A 12,822-nucleotide genomic window follows, 5' to 3' on the forward strand; every position below is an offset into this window, starting at 1 on the left:
GGATTTTCATCCGCAAACTGCCAAAATATCAACTACGGCAGTTTGGATTCGTCTAGAACAATTACCCATTGAATATTACCACCTAGAATTTCTCAAACACGCGGGCAAAAAATTAGGAAAGCTATTCAAAGTGGATGCCATCACTAGTGCAGCCATTCGAGGAAGATTCGCAAGAGTGTGTGTCCAAATAAATATAGCCAACCCGCTACCCAAACGTGTGAAAATAGGATCATTTTGGCAGGACATTGTCTACGAGAACCTCCCCATGCTTTGTTACAACTGCGGTCGAATCGGCCTCAGGGAAACACAATGCACAGAAAGATTGACATGCCTAACTACTATGCTTCCTCACGAAAATGCACCCCACACTCTAACTGTTCCTTCGTCTGAACCCACCTATGTGGCTACCCCTTGGAAAACGATCCAGAATCACCGTTCCAGAGCACGTGGACGCTCGAATGAAGTCATGCAACAACACAAAAACAACTTGACCGAAAATTACCCAGGCTTTCTTCCATGTGGTCCACCATCAACGGATCACGCACCGAAGCAAAGCACTCATTTCACCGAGACAGTGAAAAGACTTGAGCCAAATAACGCACACAAGACACCTGGTTTTAACCGTGAAGAGGTGGCATTAAAAAGAATAAATGAACCAAATAGGCAACCACGTGAGTTGAAGAAGCAGGCCATGCAAGAACATGAACTTGCCGGCTGTCCACGACTACCATTCCATGCGAATGATGTGGCTGTGAACACCATGCAATCCTCATGCATGGCCAACCGGAATGAACATCAATAAGCCCCCATAGACCACACCGTGCAACACGGGAATGATATAATTCCTACTCCACTATCCGACCTAATCTCTCAAGACACAAATCAAAACGATGGCTCCCACATCGGACCAAGCTTCAACCTCTCCCACGCCAATGGATCCTGACCTTCGACTCACACCAACACCTCAAGACACCCCACCCTTCTCAAACATACCACTCATGCACAACCACTCCCCTCCTCTCCAAGCCTACGAGCAAGAGATGGAGAACCTAGGAAAGCTGTGGAGCGGCTTATCACTAGAACAAACTCTCAAAGGGACAGTGAGCTATGTCCGGATACCGATTCATCCGCGGACAGCCATGAACTGGAACCAAGCAACTCAAACTCCGAGCCTGCCTCTAAGACTCGACCCATCTCCCCACTCCAACCCCCACCGCAGCCATCGTTCCCATGTCCGAGTCAACAGGTCCAACCATCCTTACCACACCCAAGCAAGGAGGACACAAGCTTCACCGGTCAGGTAGAGGAACATTCAGGTGAGCTCCTCCAATGTAGACTCACCGGACATACTGCCCACAGCCATTTTTCACTTCCTGGATCAAGGCAAAATAAACATCGCTATGCGGGAAGATGAACCCAACCTTTACATAGTCATGTTCTCAAACTGCAGCCTACCATTCGTCGTGTCCGACATGCACTGGGCCAGGCTCCGTGATGTGGAAGCACTGTATCACATCATAACCACCACAGCGAGGAAGCAAGTTCTCTCTCTGACGACAGCGAGGACTCCCTTGACATGGGAAGCCCCGAATGAGCCCCTGATCCACTCAGCCACAACCATGAAGATGATTACATGGAATTGTCAAGGCGCCGGAAATGAGATGTTTCGTGCCCATGCCTATAAGCTCCACCATAGGCACCGCCCTAATATCCTGATTATCATTGAGCCCCGCATTGCTGAAGCTAGGGCTTAAGGGGTAATAGACACGCTCCCGTACTCTCACTTTTGTCATGTGGACCCGACTGGTTTCTCTGGCGGAATCTAGCTGCTTTGGAATGAAGGCCCTTCCTTCAGTGTTGAAATTATCACTTGTAGTGATCATAATATTCACGCTCTTGTGAAAGTACCTTCGCCACCCATTTCTTTTTTACTTACTGCTATGTACGCTTCTCTTCATTTTAATAAGCAGAAACCGTTTTGGGATTACTTAGAAAATCTTGCTGGAAGTATATCTCTTCTATGGATCCTTCTAGGAGATTTTAATGATATGATTTCAGAGGATGAAAAAAGTGGAGGTCTTCCTGTAAATAAAACCCGCATTGCGGCTTTTAGAAACTGCTTAGATAAATGTGGGCTCATAGACCTAGGTTTTCATGGCCCCCGATTCACGTGGACCAACAAGAGCCTGATTTGGCAGACCATCATAAAGGAGCAGTTAGATAGAGGTCTGGGCAATGTCGATTGGACTTTGCTCTTTCCTACCGTTGAAATTCACCATCTCCCTAGGGTTAAGTCTGACATTACACTATATTGCTGAATACTGACCCAGCTGAGCCTAAACTCCCCAAACCCTTCAGATTCGAGCAAATGTGGTTAATTGATCCCTCATTCCCATCCCTGGTAGAGGACAACTGGCAAGCATTGGAACTTATCCCTACTGCTTCCTCCTCCTTGTCTAGGTTCCCTAGGCGCCTAGAAGCGTCAACGGAAACCATTCGATCCTAGAATAAAACTCATTTTGGAAATGTATTTCATCAGAAAAACCACTTGGTAGCCAGACTTAGAGGTATCCAAATGGCCTTAGCTAGGAAACCCTCTGCATATTTGCACTCCCTCGAAAGTTAGCTCACCTAGGAGTACAATAATGTTCTCCACCAAGAATATTTATATTGGCGCCTCAAATCTCGCATCATGTGGTTAAACTATGGAGATGTCAATACCAAATATTTTCACATCAAAACCATCCAACATCGCAGTCACTTACGAGTGATAACGTTAAAGGATGGCACAGGATTATGGGTCATTGGAGAGACTCTAACCCAGCACATTCACAATGCCTTCAAAATTTTGTTCCAGGCCTCATCATCATATTACCGCACCATCCCTGGTAATGAGAGAAGATATTGTCCTAATAGTCCCTTTCATACTCACGCTCAGCTTCTTACCAGGATTCCCCAACCGGATGAAATTCTCCAGACCCTACAGGCTCTCCCCCCCCCTTAAAGGCCCCTAGACCAGATGGCTTTCATGTTCTCTTTTTCCAATCAACTTGGTCTAGTTTGGGTCCGAGCATCATTCAAGTTATTCAAGAAATTTTTGAGCATCTCACTATCCCTCCTAGCTAGGGGAACACAAACTTGGTCCTGATTCCGAAAGTGGCTCATCCTGAGGCGATCACGCAATTTCGTCCTATCAGTCTCTATAATACTCTCTACAAATTACTTTCTCGTATCATTGTCCATCGACTCAAACCCTTTATAGGAGAAGTCATCAATCCTTGTCAAGCGGGTTTTATGCCTGGCCGTCGCATGAGCGATAATATCATCATTGTCCAGGTGGTTATTCAAACTTTTATATCCCGACGGGGTCGGATAGGATACGTTGCTCTTAAACTGGATCTTGAACAAGCTTATGATTGTCTTGAGTGGCCTTTTATCCGGGACACCCTTGAATACTTTCAGGTGCCTCTTAATCTTATTACTCTCATCATGAATATGATTTCTTCTACGAGATTCCACATTCTTTGGAACGAATACCCTCTCCCGGAAGTGGTGCCCAGCCGAGGCATCCGACAGGGTGACTCTCTCTCCCCCTACATGTTTATTCTTTGTTTGGAGAGACTGTCCATCAAGCTTAATGAGGCTGTTCGAGATAAACTTATCCACCCAATAAACTTTTGAACTGGGGTCCGCCTATCGCACCTATTTTTTGCTGATGACATTTTCTTGTTTACAAGAGCCACAGCTAGGGATTGTAAAAACCTTAGTAGACTCATGATGGATTTTTGTACGATGTCAGGTCAGCTCATAAGTGCTACCAAATCTAAAACTTGGTTCTCTCCCCGAACCTCTAGGCGAATAAAAGATCAAGTGGCAGGTATCCTTGGCCTCCCTACCACGGACCGCATAGGAACCTAGCTTGGAACACCCATTTTTACCACCCGTCGAACAGCTAGCTCCTATCAATATCTGGTGGATAATATCCGTAAGAGAATTGAAGGATGGCAAGCTAGGTATCTTTCGATGGCCGGAAAAGCCACCCTCATCAAAGCTTCAGTAGCCTCTGTCTCGCTTTATGCCATGCAAACCACGCTTCTCCCAAAAAAAGTTTGCCACCAAATAGACAAAATGAGCTGTCACTTCCTTTGGGGAGACACTGATCAACACCGGAGTTGCCACACCGTCAACTGGGAAACTGTCACGCTCCCCAAAGAGGCTGGAGGATTGGATATGTCATCTACCCGGCATAGAAACAAAGCTATTCTCATGAACCAGGCCTGGCGCCTCTATTCCAATTCCATGGCGCTCTGGGCCAGGGTCCTAAAAGCAAAATATTTCCCCCATGCTACTATGTTTAACACCCCCTGAACTTCAAGAGGCTCTCACATTTGGACCGCTATCTCTCTTGGGGCCAAGCTTCTTCTTGAAGGCATGAGATGGATTATAGGGGATGGAAGGTCCATACGAGTTTGGCAAGACCATTGACTTCCTAACGGATCCCTAAGGAACTACATTGAGGGTCCTCTCCTCCCCTAGGAGGACGACCGCGGTGTCAACTCTCTTTGGTCAAACCAGGAGTGGTTTTTCGACTTTCTAAATCTTCCCCTCCCCACCCAACTCCAGGACCTTATTCAAGGCATTTTGGTAGCCCGCTTTGCTAGCCTTACTGACTCTTTTCTATGGCCCTACAACAAAGGCACGTGTTCAGTCAAATCCGTGCCTAAATTCCTTTTTCAGCGCCATCAGGTTCCTTGGAACAAAGCCTTTTGGCAATGGATATGGGTATCCCCTTGTCCCAAAAAGATCCAAATCTATCTTTGGAAGGCTATGCGGGACCACCTCCCCACCAAAACATACCTCTCATTTGGTTGTTCAAATACGGATACTCGCTGTCCCAGATGCCACTCTCTTGAAACGACTATTCACATTCTCCGGGACTGCCCTTGGGCAAAAGAGGTATGGCACCAATCCCCAGGTATCCTGCCCTTGTTTTTTTTCCAGTGGTCGCTTCAAGACTGGTTGAGATATAATGCTACGGTGGATAGAACCTCCTTACCCCACCACCCCCCTTGGTAGGTCTATTTTCCCTTCACCTGTTGGAAACTTTTGGTTAGCAAGGAATGAAAGAATATTTTCAAACAAATCCTGATCCCAGCATAGCCTAATCTATTCCTCTGTTCAAGCGGCGATTGAATTTCATTTCCTTGCCGGTACCACCAAGCGACCCTTGGATCTGATACCTCAGATTATCAATTGGCAAACCCCCCCCCCCCACCCCTTTCTTAAACTCAACACTAATGGCAGTGCACTCGACAACCCAAGACTGGCTAGAGCAGGGGGTGTTCTTCGAGATCACCAGGGCCAATGGATTGCAGGATTCTCTATACATGTGGGCATTGCAACAAACAATATAGCTGAGTTGGAGGCAGTGAGACAAGGACTGGCAATGGCATGGAATATGGGAGTAAAGAGCCTTCATCTGGAACTAGACTCCAAAGTGGTCCTAAACTAGCTAACAAGTTCAAATTTAAATTATCCCACTAATATTTTGCCCTTGATCTGTGATTGCAGGAACCTTTTGGAGCAAGAATGGGAAGTGCACATGCATCACGTGTTCCGTGAGGCAAATGGATGTGCAGATGTGCTAGCAAAGCGGGGGACCCATCTCCGTAATAGGATGACCGTCTATAATGAATGTCCCACTTTTGTATATGTACCATATGTGAGGGACTTATTTGGTCTGGGGTAAATTCGGCTTTGTAACCCCAGTACAGTTGTAGGTGTTGTATGAACTCAATGTTTTAATAAAACCTCCCGCTTTTCCACCAAAAAAAAAAATTTCTCCCAGTGGTCTTGTAACTATTTAATTATTCCAAAAGAAAAGTCTTAGCAAGATAGCATTAGAGGAATTTGGACCAGAAAGGCCAGGTCTTTTTATTCTTTTCTTTTTCTTTTTTTTTTAATTTTTTTTAAGGGAAACAGAGCTAAGTCAGCCTTCTTCTTCTTTTTATTTTTGTTGTTTTTTTTTCTTTTTAAGCCAAGTCTTTTTTCTTTTTTTTTTTTTTTTTTTTTTTTTTTTTTTTTTTTTTTTTCGAGAAGGTTTAAGCCAAGTCAGTTGAGTGGACAAGTAATACAACAATTAAAGTTAACATATTTTTCCCTTTTCTCTTCTCTGAAGTCATTCTATATCATTTACTCTAGCAACTACGTATGACGAGTCGAGATCCATATTTCAATATAATAGTGTGTTATATTACACATTCCAAAGTCTTTAATAAAAAAAAGGGCCTTGCTAACGAGAGCCCTTAGGCACTTGTTAATAATCTATTTCAGGAAAGTTTTGATATCACTTTTATAGGAAATGAAAAAAGCTGTCAAAACATTAATTGTTTTTTTTTTTTTCCTATAAAAACTTTCTTTAACTGGATTCTTAACCAGTGCCTTAAAGGCACTCGTTAGCATTTTTCTAAAAAAAATAACAACCAACATTATAATTAAGTTTTAAAATCTGAGGTTGATTGCTAAGTTTATTGATCGTTCATAAATTCTAATAGCTGAGAAGAAGCAAGGAGAGAAAAGTGTCAATTCTTCTTATAGTTGGGTTTAATTTGAGGGTTTCATCGTAAAGTTAGAACAAAAAATTTTTATGAAAAAATTTGGCATAGCCATGAAGCTTACGTACGTGTGAGGTATAAAAAAAACTTGCTATGATGCAGGCTTTGTTAAATTCATAAGAAATGCATGGCTATTTAGCAAGGAATTTCAGCGAGCAACGTAGAAGTAGAGGCAACGGCAAAGAAAGTTGTGACTAATTTTGTTGATCGAGGCAACTAAGACATTAGCACTTAAATAAATACAGAGAAAGAATTGTGGAACGCATTCAGGGAGGTATGTGAAGGTGAAGCAAAAATTACTGTCCTCTTCAAAAATAAAATATCATATATTTACCAGGAAAAAAGAAAAGAAAAAAAAGATAACAAATATTTATAATTAGATAAAGGGGACAGATAGGGAATAAAAATAAATAGCATTTGGATAGCAATGGATTTTTCAACTACTCATTTTGTTGTGAAGCGTACTTTTTAGTAAATTATTATTATTATTATTATCATTATAGTAGGTAGAAAGTGGAGGAAAGATATGTAGGGTTCGATCCGCATATATGGGGGAACCATAATAATGCCAATACTATTTAGTTATAACTTAAACCCCTATTACATGTAGTAAGTTGACGTATTATCTCATTGTCTTTAATAAAAAATCATTTTATTATTATAAGTGTGTCCAAATCTCATATGTTTGATATAAGGATCATCCACAAAATAAACAAGTACCATTATCGATAAAAGAATCTATAAAAGCACCAAAATAAGCAAAATGACCAATTATTGCATGAATAAAGTTTGGTTTCAAACTAATTTAAAGCTATCTTTTTTTAACTCATTACGTGACGATTTATAAGATTCTATCCATGTGTATCATTTATATAAGATTCTACCATGTTTCTTGATTGACACTTTTTTCATAAAGAATTGTATAAATGTAAAATTAATAAATATTAGTTTAATTTATACATAGCTCACTTATAGTGATCCACCATCAAATTACATAAAATATCAATACTATTTCCATAATATTTCTTTCACGAATTATGAAGAAATCTCAATCTCATGTTTGTTGAGATTTGTATTCTTAATATATATATATATATATATGTATGTGAGAAAGAAAGAGATATATCTGTAAATACAATGTTCAAATGTTTGTAAGTTGTAACTATAATGTTATAATTAAGTTATAATGTCATAACATTATAACATTATAACTATAATGTTATATAAAAAAAAAATAATGTTACAATTAAGTGGTTTTATATCTATAATTTTTTATTATAAAATGTCCATAATTATTAAGTGACATGAAAGATATAACAACATAATATGAATTTATGATGACATCTACGATCCCAAATAACAAATTATTTTCTACTAGTTTTAAAAGAGAATTTTTCTATTAAAAAAATACAACTTAAGATATAATTTTTTTTTTTAAATAATAATTGTAATACAAGTCCAATACAGGCAGCTATTTTGTCAAAGCTATATTAATATTTTGCAAGTGCTGGATAATTTCTGAAGTTGGCTTTGTCTCCACTTCTCTAGTTTTCTTTGAATTGAAAATATAATAGAATTACGTTTTTGAAAAACGATTCCCTCCAATTGGTTTTGTCACCACGTATATAATAATAAGTTCTTTTTGAAGTTTGGGTTCCAACTCATTCAATTAATGAATTTTTGTTAAGATTCTTGTAATTCGACTAGTTGGCTCATTTATGTTCATGATATCTCTAGGGTCCAAAATCTTCCCTTTTCTATTATAACTATTGAATTATCCAAAATATATATATACATATTGACAAATTCTTTTACCCTTAAATAATACACTAAAAAACAATATTAAAATTTTGGCTTGGTAATAAATATTAATTATTATAAAACTAATGCATAAGCTCAAGTCATATAGTATCCATAAAGAAATAAAGAGTAATGATAGTCACGCACTCCTTAGTACACACTCACCATACATGTACTGTCACATGAATTAAAATGTGAAATCATGAAATTGTGTGAATTCACAATTTTCAAAAAAGAAAAAAAAAATGCACTTGGATCACATCTTGTATGGCAACAATAAAGTGCTAAATGTAATTAAGTATAGTGTTAAATGTACTACAAATTTTACTAAATTGACTTACAAACTCATATGTTACCAATCATAAAAAGTCAATTTAAGTGCCAAATCAATTTATAGTTTTATATGTAATAAAATTTGTAGTATGTTTCCGCATTTTTTTATAAAGTTTGTAGGCGGCATTTTAGGTGCATCTTCAATAAACATTACCCAAGCTTTAGTTTGGGGTTTGAGCCGTCAGTCGTGAGTTGAGTGGGCTTACAAATATTCATAGTCAATGCAAATCAAACAATGACTTTTCTCCGCATATGTATACAAGAGAGCTTAGGCACCAGCAAAATGCGCGTATCAATCACTCAGCCAAAAAAACAACAACAAAAAAAAAAAAAAAGGTTATACTCATATCAATTCAAACTATATAGCATGGTTAGGCATGAGTAATTTGCACGGGATGCTTATTACTTTTCGTTTTGTTTACCTAAAAGCAAGCCATATAAACAATAGACAGAACCAACTAAGCTTTTAATTAATATATATAATTAACTAATTAAGGTCTCCTTGTCCCTTGGGCTTTGTTCTACATCCATGATTTTATGAGTATTATAGCAATCTGAAAAGTCAAAGCACTTTTATTTAGAAAAGAAATCTTAAAAGGGTCAAAGTCAAAGTTCAACTAATGGAAGTACTAGGGTTGGAGCTCAATGCAAAAAGTGAAGCTTTCAAAACAAGAATGTTGTTATCTGATATTCACATGTAACCGCATTTTGTACATTCTATGCCTTGGCTAGTTGGCTTTGCTCAAATGATCAAGATTCAAGAGGATCTTCAAGCAGTTAATATAAGTTCCTTTTTTTCTTTTCTTTTTTAATTAAAAAAAATCATGTACTTTGTTTTCTTTCTTCACTTTGAAATCTTAGGTTTAATTTATTTTTATTTCTCTGCTTTCTTTTCGCTCCTAGTTTAGAAGTAATTGCATGTTAAGATAGTGGAGATATAGAAATTAGAGTTACAAATGCATGCACGTAGCCCTCCATTGTGTGTGCATCTTGAAGCATTGTGTCGTGTGTATACTACTCTAGTCCCTACCTAAGCATATGCCTCAGAGAAACCCCAAATTTCTGCTTTTTTTCATTGGTTTTCTTTAAATAAAAGTGATTCACATGTGGTGCTGGTCAAGGTGATGTCTGAGCAACTTTGAAATTGAAAATTTCCAATTAGGGTTTTATAAATGAAGCCCTAAAATTAGGACACCCACCTCTAAGTGATTGATCTTTGACCTGTGGTTTATGTATTGAATCCCATATATATGTGTGTGTGAAAATTTTACATGCTTAGAAGGGAACCAACTTAGTGGGACCTCGCTAGAAAATGGCTAAGCAGTACAAGTGGAGGCTAGTCCTTTAAGTTAGGTGTGCATAGTTGCTTAACACATTCCCAAGTTCGTATTCTAACTTCAAAAGACTTAAGTTTGGTGATTTAACCTCTACATAGGTGTCAAAATAATGGCTATTAGACCCAATTCAAGTGACGACCGATGACTAGCTCCCAACTTTGCTTATTAGGGATGGCCATAGGTAGGGTATGGGTAGGGTATACCCATATCCACCCAATTAATTTATCCATGGATACCCGATTACTTTACCCTATTAGCATCCATACTCAATTGTTACCCGGTTTGTTTATCCATGGATATCCATACCTTACCCAAACCCAATTGTTATAAAATCACCAAATATGCTCAAAAACCACTAAAAAGACCAAAATATCCTCAAAATCTTTAAAATGAGCAAAATACCCATGAAACCTCTAAAATCGCCAAAATACCCCTGATATCTCTAAAATCACCAATTATGCTCAAAAACCACTAAAATGACCAAAATATCTCAAAATCTCTAAAATGATCAAAATACCCAAGAAATATCTAAACTGACCAAAATACCCCCAAAATCACCAAATATGCTCAAAAACCACTTAAAAATACCAAAATACCCCTGAAACCTAAAAAATGACCAAAGTACTCACGAAACCTAAAAATGTCCAAAATACCCCCGAAACCCAAAAATTACCAAAATACCCCTTAAACCTAAAAAAATGACTGAAATACCCCCTAAAACCTAAAATTTGACTAAAATACCCTTCCTAAAACAAAAAATTATCAAAATACCCCCTAAACCTAAAAAATGACAAAAATACCTCCAAAACCTAAAAACTAACTAAAATACCCCTAAAACTTAAAAATTACCAAAATACCCCCAAAACCTAAAAATGACCGAAATAACCCTTAAACCTAAAAAATGAATGAAATATCCCTAAAACCTAAAAACTTACTGAATACCCCTGAAACTTAAAAATTACCAAAATACCCTAGAAACCTAAAAATTGACCGAAATATCCCGTAAAACTAAAAAATGACAAAAATACTCCCAAAACCTATAAAATGACCAAAATACTCCCGAAATCTATAAAATGACAAAAATTCCCCTAAAACCTATATGATGGGAAAAATGCACCCTAAACCTAAAAAATGACCAAAATAGCCCTAAACTTTTAAAGTGACCAAATACGCCTAAAACCTTTAAAATGACCAAAAATAACCCCAAACCTCTAAAATTACCAAAAATATCCCAAAACCTATATATTGACCAAAATAGCTCTAAACGTCTAAAATGACCAAATACCCCCAGAAAATATCTAAAATGACCAAAATACCCTTGAAACCTTTGAAGTGACCAAAATACCCCTAAACCTTTAAGATGACCAAAATACATCTTTGACCTCTTAAATTACCAAAATAGAGGTTTGAAGTATTTTGGATATTTCGAGGGTATGTTCGTCAAATTAAAAGTTCTAAGAATATTTCAGTCATTTTGTAGGTTTTGAATGAATTTTGGTAATTTTTTAGGTTTTGGGGTTATTTTGATCATTTTTTTAGATTCTAAGGGTATTTCAGTCATTTTTTAGATTATAGGGGCCTTTTTGTTATTTTTTAGGTTTAGGGGATATTTTGGTAATTTTTTATTTTCAGGGGTATTTTGGTCATTTTTCAGGTTTCAAAGGTATTTTGGTCTATCTTTATGTTTTGGGGGTGTTTTGGTCATTTTCTATGTTTTGGAGATATTTTGATAATTTTTAGGTTTCGAGGGTATTTCGGTTATTTTTTAGGTTTGGAGTGGATTTCAGCAATTTTAGAGGATTTTAGGAATACTTTGGTCACTTTCAAGTTTTAGGGGCAATTTGGTAATTTTGATTATTGGGTAATTAGGTGAGTTGAGGTTTACCCATAATAATTTGGTTGAGTTGGGTTTGAGTTAGATCTAATTAGTTAAATGGGTAATAATGGGTAAAATATTTGGATAATAGATGAGCAGTGGAGCTTAAATTCCACTAATCTGGTCTTATGCTTCAGTTGTTACTAAACCAGATGGCTTTTGCAAATTGGCACTGGACAAACAAGTGCAATGGAGTTTCATTTGTAACTCCACAGACAGGACATGTTGTGTCAATATCAGGCTTGAAACTTTGAATTTTATCCTTTGTTGGCAATATATTTACGGCAACTCTCCATAGTAACATCTTGAACCTGTCATGTATTTTGGAAGCTTTTGAATCACTTGTCCAATTTCTTCCTATATGCTCAATTCTGTTCCAGTACACTGCTTTGACTGAATGTTTACCATTTGGAGTGTTGGCCCAATACCTAGTAGCTCTCTTGGTCTTACTGGAAGCCTTTGGATGGCCTTAGCTGATAGCTCATCAAATAAGGAATTTAGCTTCTCTTCATCCCAACCAAATTGATCTTGCCTAAGTAATTGAGATACTACAAGACAAGAGTTTCTGTTATCATGTGACTTAGACACTGGTTTAAAATTTGGTAGGTCCGGGACCCACTCATCCTCCCATATTAGGGCCAGGTATTCTCCCAACAATGTATCATCTTGCAAGCTCAAGCTATGAGTATAGCTTTAGCAGTCCCTAAGCTCTTCCATGACCAAGACGCATTTTTCACAGGTTCAGCCCAAAGCCAATTTTCTCTTACTCTGTATTTTGCTTTTAGAACTTGAGTTCACTGGTTATCTTTGTTATTCAAACTCCACCAGGCCAGCTTAGATAACAATGCTACATTAAAATCAA

The sequence above is a fragment of the Quercus lobata genome, chromosome 3 (assembly GCF_001633185.2).
Source record: "Quercus lobata isolate SW786 chromosome 3, ValleyOak3.0 Primary Assembly, whole genome shotgun sequence".
NCBI classification, from domain to species: domain Eukaryota; kingdom Viridiplantae; phylum Streptophyta; class Magnoliopsida; order Fagales; family Fagaceae; genus Quercus; species Quercus lobata.